We start from the raw sequence: 15645 nt of genomic DNA on the forward strand, positions 1-15645 counted from the left end.
GTACAGAAAGACACAAGAGTTGTTCTAAATGAGGCAAGAGGGGTGCAGAAAAATGTAACAAAGGTGCAGAATGAGGCAAGAGAAGTGCAGAAAGAGGTATGGTGGGTACAGAAAGAAGGAACAAAGGTGCAGAAAGAGGGAACAGATGAGCAGAAATACATAAGAGATGTTCTAAAGGAGGCAAGAGGGGTGCAGAAAAAGGCAACAAAGGTGCAGAAAGAGGCAAGAGAATTGCAGAGAGAGGCAAGAGGGGTGCAGAAAGAAGGATGAGAAGTGCAGAAAGACCCTAAGGACCCTCACCAGTTAAATGTACTTCATCCCCCATCTCAGAGCATGCTAGGAGGCACGTTTGCAGAGTTGAGTAGTTGCCGGTTTCTTTCTTTTTTTATTTTAGGAAGGGGGCTGTGCGGCTGCCCTTCCCATGACCTTTTTGGGCCTGGGGACCCTATCCCTGGGTCCCGAGTCATTGTTTTGAAAAAAAATGAAAAGGGGGGCAGAGTCCCCCTCCCGAGGCTGATTACAGCCCTGGGGCCAAAACCCCCGGGCCCATTTTTTTAATTAAGAAAAGGGAAGGGGGGCATTTTTAGCCCCGGGGACCCCATCCCCCGGGGCATGGCCAGGATGGGGAGCCGGTATTGCTTTTGGGTAGAGGGAGCTGGTAATGTTATGTTATGTTATAGAAGGCTTGTATCGCGCACTAATACTCTTGAGTGTCCTGGCGTGGAAGTGAACTAGGGCGAGGCAGATGGAAAACAATTAAGGGAGCTGACTGAAAAGATGTGTCTTTAAGCAGTTTTTAAAAAGTTGAAAATCTTGAGTAAGCTGAAGATCCGCAGGAAGCGAATTCCAAGTCACTGCTGTTTTAAAAGAAAGAGACTGGCCTCCCAAGCGAGCTCTGCGGAAATGTGGCATTACCATCCGGCATAAAGAGGCAGACCGCAGAGATCGATTGGGAACATACAGGGCGAGTCGTCTCCTGAGATACACAGGACCAGAACCATGAAGGGCCCTTTGCGCGAGGGTGAGAACTTTGAATTGTACTCGCTGGGCCACAGGCAGCTAGTGCAAATCCCGCAGATGCTGTCGGACGCTATATCTCCTAGAGATGTTAAAAAGGAGTCTAGCAACAGCATTCTATATGGTTTGCAGTTTTTTCAGCAAATACCTGGGGATGCCAATGAACAAAGCATTGGCATAATCAAGATGGGAGTGAATCAGAGCATGGGCTACCGTCTCTTTGGCCTCTCTAGGGAGCAGAGGAAAAAAAATTCTAAGTGCCTTGAGGGTCCCAAAGCAGGCACCAGTCAGTTTTTTAACATGGTCAGCGAACCGAATATCCTCACTAAACCATACCCCTGAGTTCTTTGCTCGGGCACCCACAGAGTTAGGGCACGGGAAATCAGGGGGCCACAGAGATTGTCTAAAGGTCAGAGGGAACTGGCCGTACAAGAGGACCTCCGATTTTCCTCATTGCACTTCAGGGAGGTATGAGCCAGCCAGCGAAATACGGACACAAAACACTTCTGGGCGATGTTGGTGTTAATGTGCAGCTCCCTCTGTCCAAAAGCAATTCTTCTTCGCTTCATGGAAGGAAGAGTTTTCCTGCTCTCACCTCCATGAAGTGAAGCAGAAGTTTGTTACGGCATGGTGGGAGCAGTGCTCCCGCCTTGCCTTATCAAACTGCAATGTCCCGGGGTTTGGCACCCTAGGACATTGCTGGAGCCAGCTCTGGTGGGTGGCGGTCCCCAGGTCCATGGAGGGTTCCTGGAGGCTGGCTGCATGGCCCCCCTCCCATCTTGTGAGTAGCCCCAGGGAGCTGGTGATCCCTGGGGCCGGGGTTTGCAATGGACCCCCACATTTTACATAATGTATGCCCCGGGGAGGTGGTGGTCCCTGTGCTGCAGGGGGGGGCCACAAGGCCCCCTGCATTTAAAGATTAAAGCCCTGGGGAGGTGGCAGTGCCCGAGGGCAGCGTGAGGGCAGGTAGGAGCCCCTGCTTTTTAATTAAAAAATGCCCTGGTGAGGTGGCGGTCCCCGGGTCTACAGAGGGGGTTGCATGCCCCCTGCATTTAGTGAATTTCACCTCGGGAAGGTGGAGGTCCCCGCTTCATATTAAAGAATTGCCCCCGGGACCATGGCCCAACTGGGGGCTTAAAGAAAACAGAGTGTGGCAGCCCGCACTTCGTTTGTTTTTTATTTAAAAAAAAGCTTTTTTGGACGCTTGGGGTCCCTGTGGTTATTTGAGATGTCATCAGTGATGTCATGAGTGATGTCACTGACCATGTCATCAGTGATGTAATATGTGACGTCATCAGCAGTGCATTGCGGGGCGCGAGTTACAGTTAGCTGAACTAACTACAACAGGGGAATTTCTATGGTTTTGTACATGTGAAATGTCCACCTAACTATAACGCCACTGAAACCTATGTTTTTTTCAGTGAATTTCTAAGGTTTTTTAAATGCTAATTTCTAACTACAACGTGCCTGAAACCTATGGTTTTTTCAGTGAATTTCAAAGGTTTTTTAAATGCTAATTTCTTACTATAAAGTACTTGAAACCTATGTTTTGTTTAAGTGAATTTCAAACGTTTTTTAAATGCTAATTTCTAACTATGCCTATAGAGGTAGGACATGTGAAGAAAGAAGAAAAAACGCACAGAAAGAAGCAAAAGAAATGCAGAAAGAAGCAACAGAAGTCCACAAAGTCGAAGAAAAGTACAGAAAGAAGCAAGACATGTGCAGAAAGAAACAACAGAGGAGCAGAAAGAGGCCTTGTTGCCAAATCATCCTGTGCCCACTTTTTCAGACGGGTACTGGTGGTAACTGACTCTGACTAACAAGGCCTAGAGCCAGTGCTATGCTAAAAGACACTTAGAATACAGTGAAAACACCTACATACACTAGGGAGCACTATGCGTTGGGGTACCCCTGTAATAAGCATGACCTCCTCTGTAAGACCTAAGTAAATAATAGGGCAGGGGGATTAAAACTACCTCTTAAAACACGCCACAGGCACGTTTTCATACTGGTGTAGAGAGGGGGGCCTGAGATGACATGTGTACAAACACGCCATGTGGCCATTTTAAGTTGGGGGATAAAGTCCCCTTGAATGCTGGGATCCCGGGGGGCTAACTAACCCACCAGGTATGTCTGGTATGTGCCACAGGGCGTGTTTGCAGAGTGTTTCTATGAGGGGGTGGGGCCTAGGCACAATCGGGTGTCTTTTTTTTTAGGAGGGGGGCTGTGTGGCCCCCCTACTTTTGACTTTTTTGGGGCATTGGGGACCCCATCTCCCAGGGCTTGAACCCCAATTAAAAAAAATAATTATTAACAGGAAGGGGGCCTCGTGGGCCCCCCCTCCCGTGACCAATTCCGGGCCCCGGGGACCCCATCCCACGGGGCATGGGCAATTTTTTAAATATTATTTTGGAAGGGGACTGTGTGGCCCCCCCTCCTCAGGCCATTTATGGTCCCGGGAACCACATCCCCCGGGGCCTGGCCACCTTGTTGGGTACCGTGGGGGAGCCCTAATGCCCCCATGGTCCCTGCCGGGTCCCCGCATCCTGCGGGAGCCGGCATTGCTTTTCCACATGGGGAGCTGCTGACATGCAGCTCCCCGGGTGGAAAATCAATATGGTTTGGATTTCGGAAGAGAGAGCAGGTTTCTAAAACCCAAACCCCAGTTTGCTATGACTGGGCAGGAGCGCGATGCTCCCGCCCTGTCATAGCAAACAGCAGTGACACTGCAGGAGCGGGCCCTGGGTGGCGGCGGTCCCCAGGGCCATCACAGGCCCATCACAGGCCCTGGGGGGTTCCGGGAGAAGGGCCGTGCGGCCCCTCTCCCAAAATCTCAACAGCCTCGGGGAGGTGGTGGTCCCTGGGACTAGGGGGTCCGGTAGAGCACCCCAAATCTTTTAATCTTAGTGCCTCGGGGAGGTGGCAGTCCCCGGGCCGTTTAGGGGGCTCAAGCCCCCCCACACATGTATTTTGTTTTTTTTAAAAAGAAGCCCCGGGGGTGTCGGTCCCCGGGGTTGCGAGGGGGCAGTGTGCCCCCGCAATCATAGTTAATTAGAGCAGTCCCAAGTGCTTAGGGGGCTCCCAAATTTAAAAAACAAGCCCAGAGGGGGTGGCGGTCCCCCGGGGCTGCGGGGGGCATTTGCCCTCCACAAATATTGTTTAGAAGCCCCGGGGTGGCAGTCCCTGGGCCAGTGTGGGGGTAGTGTGGGGGGAATTAGGGCCCCCTAACCATTTTTTTACAGCCTCTGGACTTGGCCCACCTGGGGGCCTCAATGAAACAAAGCGCTTCATTTTTTTTACTTTCGTGGCGGAATGCGCATATCCTCCGCGCAACCACGATTTAAAAAAAAAAATGAAATGCTTTTTTGGGCCCTAGGGGTCCTTGTGGGACCCCCTGAGCAGGCCTAGGGGGTCAGGGTGTTTCTACCCTGCCCCCTTTTCTTGTTGATTGCGCTAGTTTTACTGTTTTCTTGTGCCTTGGTTCTACCGAGGCACAAGATGGCTGCCAACAGTTCCAGGTTTGGAGTGTTGACAGCCAATTAGCATAAAGCTCGTGGTCGGGAGGGTGCGCGGATCGTCCGTGCCTCTAAACATTGAAACTTTTATTTTTTATTTTCTTAGCAACTACTGAATGGATTTACACCATTTGAGGAAAAGAGCTTTTTCTGAGGCAAGGGCTACCTTCATGCCAAATTTGGTGTAATTCCGTTCAGCAGTTCGAGCTGGAGTCGTGTCTAAAGTTTCCTATGGGAAATGCATTTTGTCACCTCTTTTTCTTGAATTTCTCAGGAACTACTGAACGGATTTACACAATTTAACAAAAAGAGTTCTTTATGAACCAAGGGCTACCTTTTTGTCAAATCTGTTGTAATTCCGTTAAGCAGTTCGGGCTGTAGCCGTGTCTAAAGTTTCCTATGAGAATCAACACGTAGAAAAAAAGTTTTGGGACCCCCTTTTTTCTCTGCCCCAGCTTGCCGAATCACCCTGAAACTTTCAAGATAGGAGCGGACTGGAGCGGGCCATAAGTTTTGAAAACTTCGCGAAGATTCATCAACCAGGGCCAAAGTTATTGGGAAAAGAATGTTATGAATTTCCTATGGATAATAGGTCCTAACTATAACTACCTACTGGCAATCGCCAGTAGGTAATATATATATATATATGAACGCCGACAAGAACATCGAAAGAACATCGAAAGAACGAGCGCTGTGAAAGAAATCGAGGGAAAGTATCTGACACAGGTGGAAACGGGAGGCAGCGCTTTCGGAGGGAGCATGTTAACCGGAGTACCCTGGAGTTGGTAAGCAACCACAAATTATTCTTTCTTTTTCAAAAGACAGTGCAATACTTTGGATACGCATCGGCGCAAATGTCGGTTGGTCTCCTTAATGTGTGTCATTTAATCCGAAACTACGAGTGAAAGAAAAACTCGGGGAACTTGTTCCCGGAACATTGGAATACGGAAAGGAACCCTTCTGGTTCACTTTGACACAATTGGAGTCGGGTGCCAATATAAAGTATAAAGACTCTTAGCCAATAAGAGGAGAAAAAGAAGAAAAAGTGTATGCTCAACATCTGATACAGCCTAAATAAATAAGTGCCAGCTCATCATGGATAAAAGGGAGGTAACAAGAAGTGCTCTTATTCAGACATGTTTTGAGGAGGAAATAACAGCCACAGGAGGAAATGGTGGTGTTCGAAAAACTGACCTTAAAAATAAATTACGCACGTGGGAAAATCTATCTAAAAAATAAATTAATAAGTGGTGGGAAGTAGCAGCCCTAAAGAAATACTTGGAGGTTAAACGAGTACCCCGAGGCTTACGCATCAGTTTGATGCCGAGTCATCAAGATACAAGTAACAAACTATTGAGTGAATGGGGCGAATTCATCCTGAATTCTTCTTTAGGTTTAATGGAGATTCTAGTGAAACAGATAGAAATTGCTTTGGAAAAAACGACAAAACAGTTGAAGGAAATGGAAAAAGAATTGGCCTCATTGGATCTAAATCCAGAAATGAAAAATTTCAAGGAAGATCTTGAGCAATATATTGAAAAACATGAGGAAAGTGTACGTCTAAGGAAACAATCTAAGTTCCAACGAGATAAAGAGGATTAGGAGGAGGGCCGTATCTTCACATATGCCAGGAAATATGAGAAATTTAGACAAAACGAACCTGGGAATATGATGACCACTGGTAGCATGTCCTCATTAGCCTCCCTTACATCAACGGAGCCAAGTGTCAGTGGAGGAGAAGAAGAACAAAGAGAAGCTAGAGCTAGAAGTTCTTTTTTAGACGAGATGAAATTAGCATTCCATCACAAGACTTGGGAAAAATCAATGGCACCTCCAAAAATCAACAACAGAGGACGGGGAAGAGGACGTGGAAATGTGCGCCAAAACAAACCAGAAGAGGCAAGCGGAAGTACGGCACAAGTTACTGGCGCAAACCACATAGGAACCATGACAAGAAACATGCGGAAGAAATGGAACTACTAAACCAAGACTCAAATCCGGACGCAATAATTGAAAATCAAGAATTTATCTTCAAAAAATCTAAGCAATTTGGAACTTAATCTGCTAAAACGAGGCATGCATTTTTGTCGTACGAGGGGAATGAACCTGGCAGAAACATGCGTAGACTTACATAAATTCGTCAGAAAGATAAAACTGGCAAAATTATTTGTGGATAAACCAAACATAGCCAATTACAGAAGGAATATACCCCAACCAACAATGGAAATACCGATACATGATGCGGAACACTTTATTAACTTAATAGAACTGAGTCAAGATCCTCGACACAGTGGCAGGGAAGTGCAAGCTTACTGTGTACAATTAGGAGCAGGAATCTCCAAAATGAAACCACTGTCGAAATTTTACCCGCAACTCCCCCAGGAAACAAAATAGACTTTTTTCACGAATGCGTAATAAAGGATCTTTACCAACTCAAAATTCCATATAAAAAAGACAATTTAACAAATGAAGAACGCCAAGCTCTGAACAACCTAAAAAAAGATGATACCATTGAAATCAAAATGGCGGATAAAGGTGGAAATGTGATCGTTCTGGACAAGGAATCATATATGCGAGAAGCACATTCCCAACTTCGAAATAAGGAATATTATGAAAAACTGAAAACTAATCCCTTGCCAAAACTTAAAGAAGAACTGGATCAAAAACTGGATAATTGGTTCAAACAGAATTTAATTGACAGTGATGAATATAAATATCTACAACATCCCACCCGAAAATGGCCACAATATATTTCCTGCCAAAGATCCATAAACATCCCACAAAACTACCAGGGAGGCCAATAATTTCGGCTAAAGGAGCCCTCTTAGAACCAATGGCAAATTACCTAGATATCTTTTTGCTTCCTTATGTAAAAGGACTTACATCATATATCAAAGACACTGGAGATTTGTTGAGAAGATTGCAAGACACTCCATGGTAATCTTCCTACAAGTTAGTCACTATGTATGTCATATCTCTGTATTCGAATATTCAAAACAAAATGGGTTTGGAAGCATGTAAATCCTTCCTAATGGACAGAAATATCCAATTTGCAGATCACAACGATATGCTTCTAGAAATGATTTCAATGTGTTTGGAGCAAAATGTATTTATGTTTGGTAACGAGATCTACCGCCAGTCAAAAGGCGCAGCGATGGGTTTTTCTTTTAGTCTGCCATATGCATGCCTCACGATGGGATTATGGGAGAAAACCTGGGCTTGGAAATCTGAAAATGATGAGGCTGTATCAAAAACCATAGCATGGTTAAGATATATAGATGATTTGCTACTAATTTGGGACGGAACAAATGAAGAATTTGATGCTTACTTCAAAACACTCAATAATTCTAATTTTGGTTTGAAATTCACATATACAATCAGTGAGTCAAGAGTGATCTTTCTGGATACTGAAATCTTTATTGAAAACAACTTAATACATACTACATTGCACCACAAAAGTACCGCGACCAATGCGGTTTTACATGCTCAAAGTTTCCATCAATCCAGTTGAATTAACAATATTCCATATGGAGAATTCTTAAGAATAAAGAGAATTTGCTCAAAAGAAGAAGATTGGAATACTAACAAGAAACAAGCCAGCATAAGATTTGAAAAACGAAAACACAATCCTGCGATCATTCAAACTGCTCTAAATCGTTCCTCAAATGTAAAAAGATCGGATCTGCTGAAAGAAAACCAAACAACAAACACTGAGGACCAAAAGATCTGATTCATCACAACCCATTCAACTACCAACCAATCCATAATTAAAATCTTAAGAAAAAACTAGCATATTTTGCATATGGATCCCAAAATAGCAGAAATTGTAGGAGACCATCCAAATGTTACCTATCGAAGGGCAAAAAACTTAAAAGATCAATTAATTCACAGTTACTTTGAAGATCAGAAATAAACAGAAGCTTGGTATAAACCAAAGGGATTTTATAAATGCTTTGGTTGCAAAGTGTGTTGTATTGCCAAAAACATCAAAGAGCTTGACATGGCTAACAAAAAGACATGGAAAATTCAACAACTGATCAACTGCAAAACTCAATTAGTTATTATGTTTTGGAATGCCCGTGCTCTTTAAAATATGTTGGCAGCACAAAGAAGGAACTAAAGGTACGAATATTGGAGCATGACCGGGCCACAATTAACACGGACAGAAGTAACGCAGTGGCCAAACATATGGAAAAGGAACACAATGGTAACTGGAAGGAACTCAAATTCTATGGAATTGAAAGTGTTGGGCCAAATCAATGAGGGGGTGATCGTGAAAAAACAATGAGACAGAAGGAGTCGAAGCACATCATGAGCTTTCGAACTCTGAGCCTGCATGGACTTAACCAGGACGAAGAACTGCATTGCCACCTTTAGACAATCTGAAATGAAAATGAACTGATTAACTGAACAAACAATGAGCACGGAATATAACCTCCCTATGCACAATTTTAAATTTGCACAGTTATATGAAAATTTGTTGCACCATTATGATTTACACTATTTTTTTATTACATCACAGGTTTGCAAATATGGCATCATATATGGAATTGTTGAAATTATAAGTATGACATTACAATACTGTACAAGAGGAAATTGCGCTTCCAAAACTGTGTCACTAAAAACGTTAAGCCCACCGAAGGGCATTAATGAAAAGGATTGAGGTTGAAAGACTCGGGAATATTTGATTAATTTTAGACATGACTCAAAATATGGGAGGTATAGGAATTTGTAATCACCCACTGGAGGGTATAATCAGAAAGTGACATATTTCCTTGTATATAATAGAAAATGCATTATAACGAGAAAAAAATCGTTCTTTAAAGCAAAAACTGCATATCCCAGAATCCCTGTGTAGACAACAGGAAGTGATGTAATAGCAATGTTGATGCACTTTATTTAAACTTGAGTAAAAAAAGTGATGATTTGGCTTTCCTGTGAGCAAGGTCTCCGTAGAGACCGAAACGCATAAGGTGTTGCTGGCTTGCTGTGAAATAATGAAATAAACGGAACAAATCTTCAGAAAACGTGTGGTTAAATTGGTAAACCCGAGAGTGCATGAAGGAAAACTTCCCGCATGGGAAAATGGAATTGATATATATATATATATATATATATATATATATATATATATATATATATATATATATATATATATATATATATATATATATATATATATATATATATATATATACCAAGTTTCTCCTTTCAAAGGGGCCTCCGACCCTGTCAGGGCAGTCTCGGTTTCAGCAGGAATGGAGCTACCTGCTTAGTGTACACAATGGACAGTGGGCGGCAGTTCAAAATCACGTTTCAGACGCGTTTCGGCTGATATGCCTTAATCATTGGAGGGCGGGTTACTTAGCCAAGTGGTCAGGAATTAAAGGTGCATGCCTCAGATTGATCACATGTAACAGTCCTTCATTGCCCATAATGCACCAAATTGTCAGTTCAAGTAATTTCAAGCTGGCGTACTTATACATGTAAAATATTTTTGCTAAGTGTTCAAAGCACGTGCTGCCAAGGTGCTGCTGATTCAGCTCTGCCACAAGCGTGTGAGTCCTCACGAGCTCCAGTCTCAAATGCCATCACGAAGTGGTAGAATACCCTTCACGACTTTCCCTTACTCGCCTGTCGTGAATGCGTAGGAAGTCCTGTGATCCATATCTGGAAAAGGCGAGCGAGTCATGCCCCCGATTTAAAACACCAAGTTTCTCCTTTCAAAGGGGCCTCCGACCCTGTCAGGGCAGTCTCGGTTTCAGCAGGAATGGAGCTACCTGCTTAGTATACACTAGCACAAACAAACAGCCAAGACACGAGCATTGGAGATAAGACGCTCATTTAATGGACAGTGGGCGGCAGTTCAAAATCACGTTTCAGACGCGTTTCGGCTGATATGCCTTAATCATTGGAGGGCGGGTTACTTAGCCAAGTGGTCAGGAATTAAAGGTGCATGCCTCAGATTGATCACATGTAACAGTCCTTCATTGCCCATAATGCACCAAATTGTCAGTTCAAGTAATTTCAAGCTGGCGTACTTATACATGTAAAATATTTTTGCTAAGTGTTCAAAGCACGTGCTGCCAAGGTGCTGCTGATTCAGCTCTGCCACAAGCGTGTGAGTCCTCACGAGCTCCAGTCTCAAATGCCATCACGAAGTGGTAGAATACCCTTCACGACTTTCCCTTACTCGCCTGTCGTGAATGCGTAGGAAGTCCTGTGATCCATATCTGGAAAAGGCGAGCGAGTCATGCCCCCGATTTAAAACACCAAGTTTCTCCTTTCAAAGGGGCCTCCGACCCTGTCAGGGCAGTCTCGGTTTCAGCAGGAATGGAGCTACCTGCTTAGTATACACTAGCACAAACAAACAGCCAAGACACGAGCATTGGAGATAAGACGCTCATTTAATGGACAGTGGGCGGCAGTTCAAAATCACGTTTCAGACGCGTTTCGGCTGATATGCCTTAATCATTGGAGGGCGGGTTACTTAGCCAAGTGGTCAGGAATTAAAGGTGCATGCCTCAGATTGATCACATGTAACAGTCCTTCATTGCCCATAATGCACCAAATTGTCAGTTCAAGTAATTTCAAGCTGGCGTACTTATACATGTAAAATATTTTTGCTAAGTGTTCAAAGTACGTGCTGCCAAGGTGCTGCTGATTCAGCTCTGCCACAAGCGTGTGAGTCCTCACGAGCTCCAGTCTCAAATGCCATCACGAAGTGGTAGAATACCCTTCACGACTTTCCCTTACTCGCCTGTCGTGAATGCGTAGGAAGTCCTGTGATCCATATCTGGAAAAGGCGAGCGAGTCATGCCCCCGATTTAAAACACCAAGTTTCTCCTTTCAAAGGGGCCTCCGACCCTGTCAGGGCAGTCTCGGTTTCAGCAGGAATGGAGCTACCTGCTTAGTGTACACTAGCACAAACAAACAGCCAAGACACGAGCATTGGAGATGAGACGCTCACTTAATGGACAGTGGGCGGCAGTTCAAAATCACGTTTCAGACGCGTTTCGGCTGATATGCCTTAATCATTGGAGGGCGGGTTACTTAGCCAAGTGGTCTGGAATTAAAGGTGCATGCCTCAGATTGATCACATGTAACAATCCTTCATTGCCCATAATGCACCAAATTGTCAGTTCAAGTAATTTCAAGCTGGCGTACTTATACATGTAAAATATTTTTGCTAAGTGTTCAAAGTACGTGCTGCCAAGGTGCTGCTGATTCAGCTCTGCCACAAGCGTGTGAGTCCTCACGAGCTCCAGTCTCAAATGCCATCACGAAGTGGTAGAACACCCTTCACGACTTTCCCTTACTCGCCTGTCGTGAATGCGTAGGAAGTCCTGTGATCCATATCTGGAAAAGGCGAGCGAGTCATGCCCCCGATTTAAAACACCAAGTTTCTCCTTTCAAAGGGGCCTTCGACCCTGTCAGGGCAGTCTCGGTTTCAGCAGGAATGGAGCTACCTGCTTAGTATACACTAGCACAAACAAACAGCCAAGACACGAGCATTGGAGATAAGACGCTCATTTAATGGACAGTGGGCGGCAGTTCAAAATCACGTTTCAGACGCGTTTCGGCTGATATGCCTTAATCATTGGAGGGCGGGTTACTTAGCCAAGTGGTCAGGAATTAAAGGTGCATGCCTCAGATTGATCACATGTAACAGTCCTTCATTGCCCATAATGCACCAAATTGTCAGTTCAAGTAATTTCAAGCTGGCGTACTTATACATGTAAAATATTTTTGCTAAGTGTTCAAAGTACGTGCTGCCAAGGTGCTGCTGATTCAGCTCTGCCACAAGCGTGTGAGTCCACACGAGCTCCAGTCTCAAATGCCATCACGAAGTGGTAGAATACCCTTCACGACTTTCCCTTACTCGCCTGTCGTGAATGCGTAGGAAGTCCTGTGATCCATATCTGGAAAAGGCGAGCGAGTCATGCCCCCGATTTAAAACACCAAGTTTCTCCTTTCAAAGGGGCCTCCGACCCTGTCAGGGCAGTCTCGGTTTCAGCAGGAATGGAGCTACCTGCTTAGTGTACACTAGCACAAACAAACAGCCAAGACACGAGCATTGGAGATAAGACGCTCATTTAATGGACAGTGGGCGGCAGTTCAAAATCACATTTCAGACGCGTTTCGGCTGATATGCCTTAATCATTGGAGGGTGGGTTACTTAGCCAAGTGGTCAGGAATTAAAGGTGCATGCCTCAGATTGATCACATGTAACAGTCCTTCATTGCCCATAATGCACCAAATTGTCAGTTCAAGTAATTTCAAGCTGGCGTACTTATACATGTAAAATATTTTTGCTAAGTGTTCAAAGTACGTGCTGCCAAGGGCGTTTCGAAGCTCCATTTGCTTCTCTTCAGTGGCTTTAACGGAACCTGGAGCGACAATTTACACGCGGCAGTCCAGCCGCGGAGTATGCACCACCCCGTTATCCTTGGGGGTCACGGAAGTGAAACTGCAGCCGTACATGGGATCGAGGACGGGCCCACTTGTGGGGTCCATACAGGACAAGATTGTGTGCTTTCCGCACCACACTTCCCATAATGCACAGTCTCATTGGAGCCTCCCATCGGCGGGTGTGTCATATGGAAATTGGAGAAGTGTGTCAGCGGGTGCGCACACCGCTTCCGTTAAAGCCCCTGAAGAGAAGCAGATGGAGCTTCGAAATGCGTCGGGCAGATCCATTACGGAGCGGCATCTACAAGCGGATCCCCGTCCTCACCTACACATAAATTAAGCTGCTGCTCGTGTGCTACTCAAGAGGTGGACAACCTGGAGCGACAATTTACACGCAGCAGTCCAGCCGCGGAGTATGCACCACCCCATTATCCTTGGGGGTCACGGAAGTGAAACAGCAGCCGTACATGGGATCGAGGACGGGCCCACTTGTGGGGTCCATACAGGACTTGATTGTGTGCTTTCCGCACCACACTTCCCATAATGCACAGTCTCATCGGAGCCTCCCATCGGCGGGTGTGTCATATGGAAATTGGAGAAGTGTGTCAGCGGGTGCGCACACCGCTTCTGTTAAAGCCCCTGAAGAGAAGCAGATGGAGCTTCGAAACGCGTCGGGCAGATCCATTACGGAGCGGCATCTACAAGCGGATCCCCGTCCTCACCTACACATAAATTAAGCTGCTGCTCGTGTGCTACTCAAGAGGTGGACAACCTGGAGCGACAATTTACACGCAGCAGTCCAGCTGCGGAGTATGCACCACCCCGTTATCCTTGGGCGTCACGGAAGTGAAACAGCAGCCGTACATGGGATCGAGGACGGGCCCACTTGTGGGGTCCAAACAGGACTTGATTGTGTGCTTTCCGCACCACACTTCCCATAATGCACAGTCTCATCGGAGCCTCCCATCGGCGGGTGTGTCATATGGAAATTGGAGAAGTGTGTCAGCGGGTGCGCACACCGCTTCCGTTAAAGCCCCTGAAGAGTTAGTTGTACTAACTATATTTCGCGCACCCGCAATCCACTGCTGATGATGTCACATATTACATCATTCACGACATGGTCAGTGACATCACTGATGACATCACTGATGACATCTCAAATGACATCACTGATGACATCACTGATGACATCTCATTTGACATCACTGATGACATCACTGATGACATCATCCAGTGACTGTGTGTTTCTGTAAAGTATAAATATGTTTTACATATTGAAGAATTAGTGGATGTATAAGTGTCTGGATGAAGGATTTCGTAGGTGCGTGACTGACTGTATGAGTGAGTGATTAAATGTGTCTTACTAAATGCATGGGTTAGTGACTAAACTGTCTGAATGTGTGCATCAGTATGTCTGTTGTTGTGTAAGCTGCTGCATGTGTTGATCAGTAGCTATATGAGTGGCTATATAGGTTATTGATTGGTTGCCCAAGTATTTGAATGGGAGACCGAGTGTGTGTGTGGGTGGCTGGGAGGTGTGTAAGCAGTTGATTCACTAGGTGTATGAGTTCAAGAGTGCATGTGGAAACAGCTATATGGGCGGTTGACTGTGTGCATGGGTGTGTTGGTGAGTGAATGGATATCTCAGTGCTACATGTCCAAGTAAGTACATATGTAAAACACAGTGCATGTGAGAGTTGGCATATATAAATGACTATACATGAGAGCCAGTGAATGTGCGAGTGGCTGTATGGGTCATTGTGTACTTGTATCAGTGATTGTATAAGAGAGTAAGTATGTGTTAGTATATGTTTGAATAGGTAAGGTGTTGTGTGTATAACTGTATAGTTGAGGAAATGGAAGTGTGATTGATTCTTTGCATGACTGACTAGGTGTGTGAGTAACTCCATGGATGAGTGGCAGTGTGTTAGTGTCTGTATAGATGTATGAGTGCATATGATAGCGTTGCATTGATAAGTGACTGTATGTATGATTGATTCTATGGGTGAATGAGTGAATGTGTGTGTAGACCTAGGAATCAGTGAGTGCGTATGTAGTAACTGGTATTGGTGTGTCAATGGTTTCAAGAATGGTAGTCTGTATTTAACACTGGGTGTATCAAAGGTTATATTAGAGTGTGAGGAGGTGCATCATATTATCACATGAATTATATCATCAGTGATGTGATCAGTGATGCCAAATGAGATGTCATCAGTGATGTCATCAGTGATGTCATTTGAGATGTCATCAGTGATGTCACTGACCATGTCATGAATGATGTAATATGTGACTTCATCAGCAGTGGATTGCGGGTGCGCGAAATATAGTTAGCACAACTAACTATATAGGAGCAATTTCAATGTTTTTTTAAATGCTAATTCCTAACTATATAAGGCCTGAAACCTATGTTTTTTAAGTGAATTTGCAAGGTTTTTTAAATACTAATTCCTGACTATATAAGCCCTGAAACCTATGGTTTTTTAAGTGAATTTGCAAGGTTTTTTAAATGCTAATTTCTGACTATATCAGGCGTGAAACCTATATTTTTTTTCAATAAATTTCAAAGGTTTTGTAAATGCTAATTCTATTAGCGGATAACGTTTATATATGTTATTATCCTTCTGGGACCACCTGAGCAGCCATCTTGTTTCTCAGGAGAAGTGAGGCACAAGAGAGCACAAAACAAGAGTGAAAAACGCAA

Source organism: Lissotriton vulgaris, chromosome 6, assembly GCF_964263255.1.
Source record: "Lissotriton vulgaris chromosome 6, aLisVul1.2, whole genome shotgun sequence".
NCBI lineage: Eukaryota > Metazoa > Chordata > Amphibia > Caudata > Salamandridae > Lissotriton > Lissotriton vulgaris.